Source organism: Penaeus japonicus, unplaced genomic scaffold (genome assembly GCF_977035675.1).
Source record: "Penaeus japonicus unplaced genomic scaffold, GWHDUDI00000001_assembly GWHDUDI00000022, whole genome shotgun sequence".
Taxonomy (NCBI): Eukaryota; Metazoa; Arthropoda; class Malacostraca; order Decapoda; family Penaeidae; genus Penaeus; species Penaeus japonicus.
In genome coordinates this window covers 13,672,391-13,688,940 of record NW_028234424.1, presented here as the reverse complement: position 1 = coordinate 13,688,940, position 16,550 = coordinate 13,672,391, and positions in this window count along the sequence as shown.

Here is a 16,550-nt window from a genome sequence, read left to right as displayed (position 1 = left end):
CACATAAAGTCTCAGAATAAATAAGAGAGGATGCTACAATACAGTTAACAGTTGTGCAAATAACTATCACATTATTGTATCAACAAACTTAGGGCGATAAAAGAATTATTATGGGTGGCACTAAGTCGCCCTACCGAATTGCTATCTGAATTCATTAATTCGTTTTATGCCATGACATTGTCGTAGTGTCAAGTATGTTCGTGAACAAAATGTAAGTAGTTAATTCAAGAGTAAGAGAAGAATTGTTAGTTTATAGACATACAATGCTAATAACTATCCACCTTTACTTTCAACTAAGGGCAATAAATGAATATTGTGGAGCGTCCTCTACCGAATTACATTGAATTCATTCATTTTATGCCATGATACAATTTCAGTGTCAAGTATATTTGTGAACAGAAGCGTGGGATAAGCTAATGCAAAGAAAGAAGGGTAGACGATGCGTCTACAGTGAACAATGAGTTGAATATAGAAGGTGAACGTTTGTGACACAGAGTGTGAGAATATGTATGTATGAGTGAGTAAGATCTGTTTTTTCAAGTCCGTATGGAATTATTCCTTCTGAATAAAAAACTAAAATAAATATTTTCTGAAATTAACATTTAATGTCAGTACTCACATAATAATTAGTCATTATAATAATATCAAGCTCGTAGATGATTATGAATTCCCATTCGCCATATGTGAATAATAATAATAATAATGAGGGACTGATCCGAATTGAGATTATTCCGTTCAATCTGCAATCGGTAGTTGGCTCGCTGCATGTACAAACGTCTTGCGGCAACCCTTAGCGTCTGTGGCTGTATGTAGGGAAACGTTTTACGCTAAACTGCGTTTGACAGGCGAAGTTATATCTTAAGCGAAAAGTATGAATTCGCACCAGTATCATACAAATAATGAAAAAGGATGATAATCATGAAATTTATCCGAGACGAGAATTTTTTGTGCAATAATTGACTCGTTGGATAAGACTCACAGCGAAACGAAACGTCTTATGGCAACCTGGCTCTATGTCGGGAAAGTCTTTTACGGCTTAGTGCGTTTGTCCGACGTGTGACTTACTTAGGCTTAACTAATGATACATGAAGAAAAGTTTTAAAAATCGAATTTGCCATTTTAATGACAATTCATAACGGACCAAATACGAACTATTTGAGAATGATATTAGATTATAGCTATTTAACATGAATAACAAAAGGAAAAAACATAATTCATTTTAGATATTCCATATGATTAATATGAATATCAAAAAGGAAAGGAAAGAGGATAGTGCACTTATACTATATCTCTCTCACAACATGATTGCGAAGATTTAACAAACCCAAATAAACCGGTTGTGAACGGACGTTGGTCTTCAAAATAACGGTTGTATGGGACATCAGGATTGGCAAGGCTGGCTTGCCAAGTGTTTCTGAAGGTTTCATCGTCATACCACGGAGGCCTTGCTTATTAAACAATAAAGCAAATGATATCTTTACACGTGTTTGAACATCAATGAGGGATGGTGGAGGGGGGGATACAAGGGGGGAAGGAAAAGTGAAAGCGTGACTTGATGTCTGTACCAAGGGTCAGGTAGCGGGGGTGGGGGGGTTGGGATGCGACGCGGCGGCAAGGGAGGGGGGGGGGAGTTTATCAGTGGAATATTCCTTAAGATAGTAACGAACTTTCAGACCCATGTAGTTTACATACATAGGGAGTTGTAGAATTACTGAATTCGATAATACAAACGAGTGATTAACGAATGTAAAATAAAAATTATGTAACATCATAGAAAGAATTGAAACATACGAAATTACTTTCCTTAAAGTAATTTTACGGCAAACTATACAATACATTTAACGAAATTATTAAATGAATAATTCGATCACCGTTAAGAATGGAATTACGATGTTGAAAGTGTCAGAAAAAATAAACACTTTGCCAAAAAGAGAACGTTTTTACTTCTTTCACTGTTAAAACACATAAGCATCCGTATATGGGGGACAAAGAGAAAATAGAGAAATAAGGAGAATTGGCCCATTGATGTACTTACGTTTTTTATGAAGAAATGTCGAGTAGAAACATTTCGAAGAGAAGTTGTGGAGGAGTCCATCTTGCTCTTCCTCTCTCGCTGCAAAGCCAGGGCCTTACGTTTCCAAATATTGATGTTGGAATTGCCTGAGTGTTCCTATGGCCTTACGTCCTATCACATTCTTGCGATGTAGGTTGCCATTAACGGAACTCTTGCTGCTCTGCGCTATTGGCAGGTAGTTTGGGGTGAGGGACGAAATCCCATGTGGGTGCGCGTGGCGAGTGAAGTATTAGTAGATTTTCGGATACAAGTTCGTTTGCTATCCGAAAGGTAGCTTTTTCCATTGCTGCAATCACTTCGTGTGGAGGGATGCAGAAAGGACCTCCACCGCTGTTACCACTTTGTGAGGGGTGCTCACAAAAGGTTTTTGAAGCCAAAGCTTGGTGTTTCTCTATTGATCGGTAACGGCACAGGTGATATAAAGGTAATTACTTGATAGCGATGGCTTGGCAGACGTCTTCTGTTAGGCTGGTGTGTCTCACGGGCAAGGCGGGGGGTCAGAGCCAAGGGAGCTGACCGCTCCCCGCTGTTGTGTCTAACGGAGTCTGTGGCCGAGGGGTGAGAGTTTGCATGTGTGAGAGTAAGGCTCTGAGTGACCTGACGTGGCCTTATATCTGACCAGCGCGGTCGCTATAAATAAATTCCTAATTTTTCTGGATGGATAGTTTCCTCATCTTTATAGCATCATGACCACATGGCTTTTTCATACCTCCACATGGTTTCCACGTGGTCTCACACCGTGAATAACCCTGTTCAAGTGCAAAGTGAGATAGTCATATGACCTTGTAAAGTTTTTTTTTTTTTTTTTTTTTTTTTTAAGGAATTCCAGACACATACAGTTTTTGTTAAAGAAAAGAAAAAATTGATTCCATTTCCTTATACAAACCACACATTTTAGAATAAACATGCGAAAAAATAATCATTAAAAAATATCATTATATAAATAAATAAATTTCTATGAAGTGACACTTTCTATAAATAATACTAAAGTATAATACACACTGACAAATCTGAGGGAGAAATGGTTTTATGTAGAAAGAAAAGAATAGTCAGAGAAAAAATAGGGAGAAATTGAGACATGGGAGACAAAACTTCCACTGTGACTTATTGCTGTGATCATGTGGGAGTGCAAAACAATGTAAGATATGTAGAATAGGTATCCCAATGCTGCCACCAGTGTGTGATGGGTGTCTTAGTATGTTGATACTGATGACCCACATAATATAGGTATGGAATGCCAGACAAAGTTTATACAAAATGATATTTATTCCACAGTGCAATAATCTGGACGTTATGGTACAAGAGAAGTATTAATCAATACAGAAAAATGATCGCAGTAATAAAACACTATAATAACACATAAGAATAGATAAAAGGGTATAAATGATACAATATCTTCACAACACGAGATGTAATTTACCCGTTTCGGGTTACCCCGTCATTGGAATTACATGTAGATATGTAGACATGTAGTTCCGAAGAGGGGGTAACCCGAAACGCGTAAATTACATCTCTTGTGTTATGAAAATATTCAGTCTCATTTATACCCTTTTATCCATTTGTCATGATGAACTCAGTTCACATATGAATAGGCTCTCCACTGCTGGCATCATTTGTGAGTTGTTCCAGAGTAACTATTGCTGTCACTTCCAATAAATGATCAAGAGTTATCCGCCATTTGTTAAATAACTATTTGTAAGACACTCTCAAAACTGGTTTGCAGCGTCGGGACTCATTTCTTTTTAGAAAAAAAAGAACCGAAAGCAGATCAACTGCATATGCCATGCGACTTCACATGGGCTGTCCCTCAACTCCTCAGAGCGACTGGCCACTGCGCACAGCGTCAAGAGTTCCGAACCGGCAATCTACAGCGTCGTGAGTTTGTTAGGACTTAGAGTAGAAACAACCAGGCAAATTAACATCAAGAGTTGGATATGTAAGGTACGTGCAAGTAAGAACGAAATCAACAGACACCACTGCCACTTATAAGCCTTTATTTGAAAAGTTTCCGCTTGACATTTCTCTACAAAACCGTATGTAAAAATGGGCCAATTCTTTCTCATTCTATTTTTCTACATCCCTCCATATACCTGTGCTTATGTGTTATAATGTGCAAGAAGCTAAAACGTTTTTGTTAGGCATTTTTTTTTTCGATTTTACAATCATTTAAATAAGTTTTTTCTTTTCTTTTCATCCGTTAATCATTCTTTTGTACTATCGAATTATATAATTCTTTAACTACACTATGTATGTAAGGAAATTTTTTTATGATCGTTTAAATAAGTTATCACATTCTTAACTGTAATAGACATATTTGTTTGATAATTTCATTGTCTAGTTTTTTTCCGTAAAATAAATTTGTATGTTCCAATTTTTTTCTATGATCTTTTTTTTTCTTTCTTTTCATCCGTTAATCATTCTTTTGTATTATCGATTTATATAATTCTTTAACTACACTATGTATGCAAGGAAAATTTCCTTCATATACACCCAACCCTCTCCAACCCCCTTGGGACAAGTGGGGGGGTGGAAGGGGTCGGGTTTGTGACAGGTGTCACAAAAAGTGTTTCAGCAAAAGTCGCATAACTCTTGATTCCTTTATTTGAGATGTCGGCAGCAAATGATATAGCAATATTTAGTTTGAAAGTGGTGGCTTGTTGGACGCCTTGGCTTGGCGGTGTCTTGGTAGAGTGAGGTCACAAGGATCTGGTAGGCCACCCGTTCACGGACTCATTCCTCACTGTAGACTCACTATCTACCCTTCTCACTTTGCATTAACATCTGTTCACAAATCCTTTTGACATTGCAATTGTCTCATTGCATAAAATGATTGAGTTCATAGAAATTTGGTAGGATGACATGCCACCTTTTGTATTTCATTTATCGCCCTTAGTTTGTTGAAAGTAAAAGTGGATAGTTCTTAGCACAGTATTTCTAAAGACACCAATTTCTCTCACTCTTGCATTAACTCATCTTACGATTTTGTTCACGAACATACGTGACATTACGACTGAGACACGGCTTAAAACAAATTCAGTCAGTAAATTGGTAGGACGACCTAGTGCCACCCACAGTAATTCTTTTATCGCCCTAAGTTTGTTGAAAGAATTAGATGGTTATTTGCACAAAACATTCTACTGCCTCATAGCATTCTCTCTTATATATTAAGACTTTCAGTGGTTCAAGTAAACCTTTACGGGTTGCCATTGTTGTATGCCTCTACCTGAGAAGCTTGTAGTTCAGTATTCCCCTCAAGCAAATCCCTCCAATTTAAAAGGCAAACACAAATAAAGAAAAAGGTTTAATTATGCACACTCCTCTCCCCCACTCTCTGTTCGTCTTTCTCTTTTCCTTCTATTTGGTCCTGTATGTATGAAGTTATCAAGCAGATGTGCGGAATGCCAAAAACCACAAAAAGAGGACCAGAATGCGGTCGCCCTACAATACTACAGTGAAAGAACTTCCTAGCTACCAAGAGTGTGGACAAACGTCGAAGGAGACAGCTGCAAGGAAATATCCAACAAGCAGCAGCCAAGATGTATATAAAACATAAGTGGAATCTGATACACCAAAATCTGAGACGTGGGACGAGGACACACGGCAAACACCACCACCCGAATTTAAGGACAACCTAGACCATGCAGGGATGGACGAAGACGTCGCCCTTCAAGGATGACTTCAGCTTAACGACTTTAGGACAAGCCATACATAGGCGGCCGAGCGTTATGTAAGAGATGTCCTAGAACCACATGGCGATGCATAAGACATGACCAGAGACCACGTGGTACCACATAGTCATGGTCTACTATAAGGAATGATAGCAGAACACAAACCCAGGGCGTGCGAGATCAGGGGTATAAATATGACCTGCCTTGCGCCTCTTCTCTCTCTTGCTACTGCGCTCGCCCCACTCATGGTCACCGATCTACATCGGTCAGCTGCTCCGGGAGTGGAGCAGCTTCCCCGCCACCTCGACCGTGGAACACTTTCATACTGGTGGACCTCACCCCAGCAAGATTCCACCAAATTAAGGCGTCCAGCAAGCCTCCTGCTACTACAGTAATTATTACTATTTCTCTTGCTGCCATCTCCAATAAAGGATAGTGTTATCGAACTTCTGCTGAATAACTATTTGTGAGACACCCTCAAAACTGGTACCAGCAGTGGGAACCTATTCTGCACCCCTCACAAGTAGTTGCAGCCATACCCCTCACGAATGGTGCCAGCAATGGAAAACCCATTCTGCACCCCTCACAAGTGGTTGCGGCGATGGGAACCCGCCACGACCTCACAGAGAGACTGATAGGAAACTGTAAGGGGGAGAGATTGCGAGAGAGAAATTGAGAGGGAGAGACTGTGGGGGAAAGATTGAGAAAGAAAGACTAAGAGAGACAGAGAAGGAGAGACTGAGATATTCCCGAGAAAGACTGAGAGAGAGAATGAGATGGAAAGACTGCGAGGGAGAGATTGAGGGGGAAAGGCTGCAATAGACAGAGAGGCTGAGACTTTTGACTTTGATAAGTTAATTGAGACAAGTAGTTACTGAAATAACAAAAAGATGAAGTAACATAGGTTTTCCTCATCCCCATGTTAGTCCCACTTAGCCGCCTGGTTAGCTCAACGGTAGTGTGTCGACTTCACAACCCCATGGTCGGCAGATCGAGCCTCGTCCAAGCTCATGAGTTTCCACTGTCACCTGGTGGTTACTGACGTAGCTGGGCACTGCGTTGGGTAAGGACCAAACTCAGATCACATCAACACTCGTTGGCACATTCTCTCCCGAGTCAGCACACACTGACACAGGCGGGCTTGCCTCAGCGCATACAAGCCCGGCGTAGCATCTGCTCCGCAAATCTGGCTTATCCTTATCTTAGTCCCACTTTGGGCTCCCATATCCATTACAAAAACGTACAGCTATATTAACAAATTGAAGTATATACAGTACATAAGGCAGTGAAATTAGATGAAGCCAAGTATCTACATTTCAGGAGACCGGTAAAACGCTATAGATTCTCACCCTCCCATGATCAGTGCGTTCTTAGGGTCACAATCATATGCATGAATATGCGGCAAACATATATGGTAGCAAAATACAATTATGCTCCTGAATGAAATAATTCATCAGAATGTCAAGAAAACCTTTTTTTTTCAACAGGATATTGCACCATATCTGATCTTCATCTACATCTCAATAAAACCTTGCTCGGGCTATTATAGTCTCAGCAGGAGAGTCAGAGTCCTTGTACATTCACCAGATATAGCTACATAATTAATACAGAATTCTTATACTTCTTCAAAATTCCAATAACCAGATCATTTCTAATCGTCCAGACAGCCTGTCCGGGGAGAAGAATGTAGTCACATGTCCCAGGTCTTGCAGCCTATGAGCAATCAATCGGCACTCGGTAAAAATGTGCTCAAACACAGGATCCTTGCTATCAAGTGAGTCCAGTGCTCCCCTGCTATCAACAATATCAATATTTTAAAGTGCATTCAATTTTGCACATAACTCAGTCTGTGTCGATGATATATGATTACTCAGTCTAATCCTATTACTTGTGGTAACCACGCCACTCGCACTGAACTCCATCCTCCAGGACCGGTCCATCACAGTAAACATTAGCAATATCAAGGTGTACTAGACTCTTTATTTTATGACCCTATCTTGAAGTTGACTTGGTTCATACATCCTCTTATTCATACAAAGGGGGATCTGCATTTACGTCAATCTCCTGATCCTCCCATGGTGGCATTTTGGAGGATGTCTGAAGAGAATGACAATAGTCCTTCAAGCCATAATAATCCATATTTTTTTCTCAGCCCCTTCATATATCTTTGTTTGCCTTTATAAAAAATTCTGATATTGTTAAAACCGATTCAACATTGATCTCGCTTAGTCCCTGTGTAATGCTTTGCAACCTTGTTTCAGTTTTCATTATGCCTATCCTAACATTCCTTTGACACTCGATGATAATACTCCTAGCTTCATTCTGCATGGCTTCATGCTTTTGGAGCCTCCCTTCAGAGGCTGTAGAAAGTGCTGGTGCTGCATCATCCACCATAAATCTTATTGTTCTGACTTAGACTAGCCTTAGTAAAAGCACCCTATCTCCTATCCTATGACAAGCAAGTGTTCTTAGCGGCCGCAATCATGCCTTGCACTGCACTAGTACATAATTCAATACAGCCTCTTTGGTCAAGGCAGTAAAGCCAATGTACATACCTCGATATGTACAAGTCAACACATTCTCCATTGGTTCGCCATTTAGCGTAAGCGTCACGTTACCTCCTTGTTTACTTCCCCGCACAGGAACCGCCTTGTTGTGGTGTGGGGGTTTGTACTCCTTACTCGGACAAGCCCACTCTGGATCTGGCCAGTCTATTCCTCTCATTGAGGGGGCTCACACCTGCCCATGTGTTTCCCGTGCATGGCGCCCCTGTGCGGTGGGAGACGGGAGGCCTGGAGGTTGAGCAGTGCTGTGTATGAGTACGCCCTGCGGCTAGCAACACGCCTCTATGGTCCTCTATTCCAGCAAGATAGGTGGCCTGAACTCGACTCGGTTAGATCAATCGGCTGGTCTCTCTTTTGAGCTAGGCTAGGGTCAAGCAGCCCCTGTCTTGCAGGCAATCGCATGGTCTTGTGAGTGCCATCAACACGAGGCGGGGATTGCGTATATCCTCCCATCCTGTGGATTCTGTGCATGGCCTCAGTGCACAGCTTCCCCTTGTTGGACTCCGTGGTGGGTGGGGGCGTGGGAGGATGAATTGAACAGCTCCTACATGGTTCTACCAATGATCAATCCCGTTGACGAACTCGGCACAAAGCTGACCAAGGCTTTAACCTTGGAGCCTTTCAAGGTCCTCAGTGACAAAAGTAAGAGAATGGGTAAGGCTCTGGCGTCGGTCCAGAGAAAACTCACCCAAGAACCTCAGGCTGGACCCTTCAAACCAGCCCCTGGCTCTGACACGTCTCTAGCGTTGGTTCAGACGACAAGTCAAAACAAAACTGGAAGCCAGGTAGGACCCTCCAACCCTGCTGGCCCCACTGCCAAAACTCCCGCGTCGGTTCGGAAGACAAGCAACAAGCGGCCTCGGCCGACTACAGACTCGGAGGGCGAGTCTGTAGCCCTTAGTCGGTTCCCCCAGTTTAGGGTTCCCCCTAAACCTGAAGGATTCAACAACGCTTACCAGATGGTACGGGCTCTGGAAAACCAGAGACAGTGCCGTCTGATGATTAGATCGCCAGAGACAATGGCATGATAATCGTACCGAGGGATTAACCCACTCTGACCTTCTTCCAGGAGCTCCTGGATGGGCGGAAGGTGAGCCTGTCGGTTCTGACTCCCGAAGAGAGAAAGTCCAAGATGGTGCTTCTTGGCTTCCCTCTGATGTATGATCTTGAGGTCATCACATTTCATCCCAAAGCGGTGGAAGCTTCCCAATTCTCCAAAAGGATGCACCCAACCAGGCAAGTCCTGGTCACTTTGAGGGGAGCCCCAGTTGCGTCCTTAGACCTTAACAATAAGGGCTTCTACAGCCTCAGGACATACATTCCTGCCCCCTCTGTTGCTTCACGTGCCAGGCTACTTGCTCTGCAAAGCCAAAGTGTGGTGTCCGTAGTCAGGCACACGGTACGGAGGTGTGCCTCAAAGCACACAAGGAGGGCAAGCGGGACACCACTGCAAAGTGTCCCAACTGCCACAAAAAGTAGCACGCCTGGAGCCTCGACTGTTCCGTAAGGAAGAAAGAGGCTCTTCTACGGCAAGAGGTTGTTGCAAAGCGACCAGACTTTGTTCCCGCCCCTCCAGGCACTTATGTCTGGGGGCAGAGCAAAGGGGCAAGGGCTCCCCCCCCCCCTCCTAAGAGGAAGGACGCACAGCCCCAAGTTAAACCACTGCCGGACACCTCCAACACAAAGGAGTTTCCGGTTCTGGTGGGAGTTCCAAGATGGAAACACACCCAGAAGGGGGCTGGGAACACCACAAAGTCTACCCCAAGAGCAGAGAGACCAACTCTGTTAACAGAGAAGGGCTTGACGCTCCTGCTGACGACAGTCGTCACAGCAGTTGCAACAGCAATGAGGAGGACTAGTGAGGAGACAGAGAAGGCAGTCAAGGTCGCCATGACGGCAATGACTCAGACTGTCACTGCTCTGAAGGAGAGGGAGATGAGTCCTATGGCCTCAAAACCACTCCAACTCAAGGCAAGACTCCTCTCCCCACAAACCCCCATGGCGAGACTTGTCTCCCCACCCAACCTGCAGCCAAGACCACACTGGCAGAGCCTGCGCCCAAACCCCAAAGCCACGATCATCCAGAATGAAGGTAAGGCGACCAGGGATTCTCCACCTCCCAGGAGACCTAGCCCTTCTAATGGCTCGACTTGTCCTGACGACAGTGATGAGTCGAGTGAGGAACTCACCAAGGAGTTGTCAGACTCTGAAATGTCTGACATTACCCACACTGGGGTGTCAGACACTGAGACCGATTATGTCGACATCGTTGACGACACAGACTTAATGGACTCAGAATAGCACAAGAGCTTCTAATCTAAGCATACTGCAGTAGAATATCAACAGCTTTTCCTCAAGGAATGCCCTTCTCCAAGCGATCGTGAGATCTCGGAACATTGACGTTGTCATGCTCCAGGAGACCCTAACAGGGGAATCTGTTCGCTTCTCGGGATATCATCCCTTTGTGCTGCCGAGTACGCAAGGCACCAGAGGTTTGATTATCCTTGTGAAGTCGAATATCCCCGACTCTTTGATTGCCGATCCTGTGCAGTGTGGAGAAGGCGTCGAATTCCTTGCCGTTGAGATCCATTTGGCTGAGCGTCCCCTCAAGCTGTACAATGTATATAGCAGGCCAAAATGTAGGAGCTTAGATATTAGTGAAGTCTGTGCTGCTGTGGCACATGAGCCAATTCTCATAGGAGGAGACTTCAATGCCCACCACCCCATCTTGGCTCCCACTCGGAGTCGTGATGCGGCAGGCTACCACATAGCTGAAGTGCTTGAGTCGTGCCCCGAGATTGGTCTTCTCAACAGCCAGGAACCTACACACGTTGGTGGGGGGGGGGTCCTTGACCTTACCTTTGTCACTGCAGCTCTGGTCGAGAGAATTAGTTGGTCTGTGGACAACACTGCCACGAGCAATCACTATGGGATAGTCACCACCATCTTGGATGCTGGTCCGGCACCCGTCCCCCGGCACAATCCTCGATGGAAGGTGAACAGGGCCAAATGGAAAGCTTTCCAGGAGGCCCTGGCCAGGTGCCTCAGAACCAGTGACTTCTCACTTAACGATAATGTGGATATACTTGAGGCCAGACTAGTAAATGCCATAGACGAGGCAGCCTCAGAGACCATCCCCAAAACTCATCCGTGGTCCAGGTCAAAGACGCCTGGTACCCATCATGACCCACAGTTGGAGGCGGAGAGACTGGCTGCCAGAACAAGTAGCGTCAGCCTACCAGTAGAGTTGAGGGAATGCCAAGAGGAATTGCTTCCAGGCAGGCATGCCCTCATCAGAGAAAAGGCGGTCGAGCCTGATGACGCAGATGCCATGTTCTCTCTGAGGGATTGTGATGGGATCTCCTACCCCATCATTTCCCACCTAGGACATGAAGGTGAGCTTGCATTCTTGCATCTCATCAACAAGTCCTGGGAGACTTCCTCACTACCACAGTGCTGGAAGAGGGCTGACATAGTTCCCATCCCTAAACCAAAGGAGCCGGGACGGTACCGTCCCATCTCTCTACTCAGCTGTCTGGGAAAGACAGCAGAGAGAATGGTACTGAACCGGCTCCAATGGAAGTTGGGACCTCCACATGAACACCTACATGGGTTCACAAGGGGTAAGAGCACTGCTCACAGCATGGCCACCTTACTGAGCACTGTCAGCAACACCAGCTCTGTCATTGTCTTCCTGGACCTGGAGAAGGCTTTTGAACTGGCGAGCCCGCTCGCCATTCAGGAGATCCTGATCCACAAGGGAATCAAAGGCAGACTGCTTGCCTGGATTGGTGACTATTTTCGGAACAGAACTGCCAGAGTTTCAAGGTCACCTTTCGAGGCATTTGCCCCTGGAGAATGGCACTCCACAAGGGGGGGTCCTTAGCCCGGCTCTGTTTAACACCCTCATGTTAAGCATCCTCGACATTTCACTGCCAGTGGGGTGCAAGATCATTTCATATGCAGATGATCTTGCAATTATCTCTGCTGGGAGATGAAATAAGAATCTAACTAGAAAGGCCCACCGTTGTCTGGACCTAATATCTGAGGAATGCCGCAGAGTCAGACTTAAGATATCAGTAGCCAAATTGAAGGCGCTGAAACACTATGTCCGCGACCAAAGACTGCAAGTTCAAGGGTTAGAACTAGAGTGGGTTCATGTCTTCCAATACTTGGGGGTATGGGTTGATGAGAACCTCACCTTCTGGTCTGAGATTAAATATCTCCTAGACCGGACCAAGGCAAGACTCTCTGTCATGAGAGCTCTGTCAGGGCGGTGCTTAGGGGCTGGGCACCATGTACCAAGATCCTTCTATATGCACGCTGTCCATCCCATTCTGGACTATGCCTCCGTCGCCCTGATTACGGTCAAGCCTACACTCAGGAAAAGGCTTGACATCATGCAAAACGAGGCCGCCAGGATCATTCTGGGTGTCCTTGGGTGGACTAAGGTTACCAACCTCCTGGACACCCGGATCGATCAGATGGCGGCCCAGTTTTTTGCCAAAGTTTTATAGTCCCCGTCGGGCTCGCAGCTAAGACAAAAAGTGCAACGTCGGCTTGCACAGAGCCACAAATTCTTTGCTAACAACGCCTGGCTGTATCACACAGCCAGGGTGCTGATACGCTTTGAGTTCAAGGAGACACTACTGGTTAAGGGCATGGACCTCCCCCACCCTAACTATGTCACAGCCCTGCCGTGGGCACGATCCTTGATAGAGTTTTCTGTCATGAGCCTGTCAAGGAGAAAGACACAGTACTCATCGCCTCTGTTAAGGGATGAGGCAGAGAGGAATATCGCAGTAATCACTCCGCCGGGTAGTAAAACCTATTTCACAAATGGTTCTGCAGGCGCCGGTTTTGCAGAAAGGGGTATAATGAGAGTTATGCGGGTATCTGACAATGCCTCCTCGCTCCAGGTAGTGGCAGTTGCTATTATGGAAGCCCTAGCCCATGCAGCCCAGATGGACAGGTATGTTGTTATACATACAGATTCTAGGGCCGCCATTGACAGCCTACAACAAAGCATGCCCCTTGATAACGTTTATCTTCTGACCACGATTCTCACCATTGCTCAGAGAATCCTGGATCAGGGATCAGGATGACGCATTGTCATCAACTGGATTCCGAGCCATGTTGGTATCAAAGGGAACGACTTAGCCGATAGGTTGACAGAGGAAGGCAGGAAGAAACCCTTGAGTGATCTTATGGTGCATCCTAGCCGGGAACTGCTAAGGCATAAAACGATGGCAGCAGGGCAGGTTAGTGCCCTGCAGCGACATAGAGAGGAAGCGAGAATCTCCCCCTCGGCCAGCTGGTACTCAGACGCTACAGGCTATGAGTCTCTGATACTCTCCCCAGAATATCAAGGTGTGCTGAAGTCAGTCTGCACAGACTGAGAATAGGCTATCCTTGTGCGTGGCAAATCATACCCACCATTGGCCATGGTGAGCGACGCTGTGATCATTGTGGCGCGCCGGACGCCAAATTAGAGCAATATCTGATGGAGTGCGAGCACACTCGTTTCCTCAGTCAGGGCCCAGAGACGACAGCCGCCGGGCTGGTTAGACGGCTATGCCTGTCGCTTACCCCCTGGCAACTGGAGGGTCTACAGGCGATCCGACCGCCACGGTAAGCATTCAGTTATGATGATCAGATGAGTCAGCACTTATAGCTGACAGAGGCCGGGCCGCCTCGTCCATATAGCCCGGGCGAAGCGACGTCTTCGCAAATCTCTCTGAACTGAACTGAATTGGTTGATGGTGGCCAGTATACCACGATGATAAAAGTGGGTGTCTCCCATGGCGCTATATAGCCCGGGCGAAGCGACGTCATCGCAGATCTCTCTGAACTGAACTGAACCTTTGTTTACTCTGAAAATTCGATTTTTCGTTGTTAGTGACCAGTCCCAATGTTTTAGCAGGACTAGTAAATCTGTCCAGCGCCGTTTGCAAGCGGCGGTGTGTACGGTCTCTTTTATTAATAGAATTGCCGTGTGAGTGTATTTCTCTGAAGCTGTTGTTCTATTCATTATTATATTACACAGCATTGGGCTTAATATACCTCCCAGTAAAGTGCCCAACTCGACGCCGTTCTTGGCGTTACCATCATCCGGCATTCGCATTCCTCGTGGTGGGCCCTGTAATCACGCATTAGGGAGCGATATACTCTCCTCCCTCTGCACGTCAGGTTGTCTAGTGGCATTCCTCTTGCCTTTTCTTCGGTTCTCTTCTGGGGAATTTATTTCCATTCTTGGCCTCGCCATGCATGCCGGAGACCCTTATTGATCTTTGCTCTGCAGATTCTGGAATCATGTTTTCTACTACAGAACCTGCATTTGGCATCCAGCTGACAGGTTCACGATTTGTGTCCCCATATGCAACGCCTGAGGCACAAGACTGGTGGCTCTTACATACGGCACCACTCTCCTGTATCCCGCTCCAAATATGAATACCTTCTCTAGGATTTCCCATGAGGGTAATGAGCTGGCTCTGCTCGCAACGTATGCCTTTTCACTCAAACAAGCCTGTCATCGAACAGAGTCTGGGTCCCAGTCTTGTGGGATACTGGACTTTGAGGGACAAGCAGCACTGTCTCCTTGTAGCCTCTTCGGTCCGTATCGTAAGATCTTCCATTGGTTTCCGTCAGGACTGGCTCAAAACTACGATGTTCTCGACCCAGTTCCATGAACCACTGGTTGATTTCCATGGAGTCCATTTTGTAAGATTATTGAAATAACAGCCTTCTTCTACCATTCCCCCTGCCGTGATTCTGGTCCCCGTGTGTTGCCCCACTGGTTTCTACGACGTCATTCTTCTTCATTTTTCCTCTCTTTCACATTCACTTTCTGTGTCGCTGGGGTTTTCAGTCTTGCCATCCCTTCCTCGTCTGTTGCTTACCGCATATTCATCTGTTTGAAGTCCGTTAACGTTATTCATTTTTTTCCTCCCCGTATCGGAAACGAGGGACGGCGATGTGACAATACCAGCCATGGTGACATCTGGTGACCTGATATCATTCCGCAAAATAGAAATCTGTGCTTCTCTGTGGTCGCCAGCAAACCTCCTTGCAGGTTTATGCTGATGCGATGAACTATTATCACACGTTTTCTTTCAATAAGTAAATAAGTATATTTGTGCCACGTCCTCAGTTACTATGGTGACCATGCACAAATCTGCACCGAAATATAAATGTTTAATGGTTTACCCACTATCTACTATTTTTAGGTAATTATTTAGACTCCCACGACTAAGTAATAGATAATACACAAATATGCAAATAATTTATACATCTGTATTCTAAAACTGGTAACAAAATGTTGGATAAAATTATACTCAAATAATTTTTGGAAAATTTTCATATACAACACATGTTTAAATGTAATTATTTTCCTTATTAAAACTATTAGAGTCTGCATGATATATATACTCCTTATATCATGTTACAGCATTCTTCAACATAAAAACGCCACAATTTGCTCCAGATTTCTTTTGAAAAGCATTTGAAATGCTATAAATCCCCAGATGTTACTGTCAAATCCTATTTTGTGGCATCAGTGTTTGGTAAAACCCTTGCCTTGAAAAATAGTGTAGTGGGACCCCCCCTACACACACACAGTTTTCAGAGTAGTCACTAAAGTAAGAAAAAAATGATGCTGCACTAGATCTTTACGAGTGATCATGACAGCCTGCAACAAAGCACGCCCCTTGATAACATTTACCTTGTAACCACAATTCTCACCATTGCTCAGAGAATCCTGGACCAGGGAAGACGCATCATCATCAACTGGATCCCAAGCCATGTTGGTATTGAAGGGAACGACGTAGCTGACAGGTTAGCAGAGGAAGGCAGGAAGAAACCCTTGAGTGATCTTGTGGTGCATCCTAGCCGGGAACTGCTAAGGCGTAAAATGATGGTTGCAGGGCAGGTCGGTGCCCTGCAGCGACATAGAGAGGAAGCGAGAATCTCCCTCTCGTCCAGCTGGTACTCAGACGCCACAGGCTATGAGTTGCTGATAATCTCTCCTAGAATATCAAGGTGTGCTGAAGTCAGTCTGCACAGACTGAGAATAGGCTACCCTTGTGCGTGGCAAATCATACCCACTATTGGGCAAGATGAGCGAAGCTGTGAGCATTGTGGTGCGCCGGATGCCAAATTAGAGCACCACCTGATGGAATGCGAGCACACTCGCTTCCTCAGGTAGGGCCCAGAGACGACAGCTGCCGGCCTGGTTAGACGGCTATG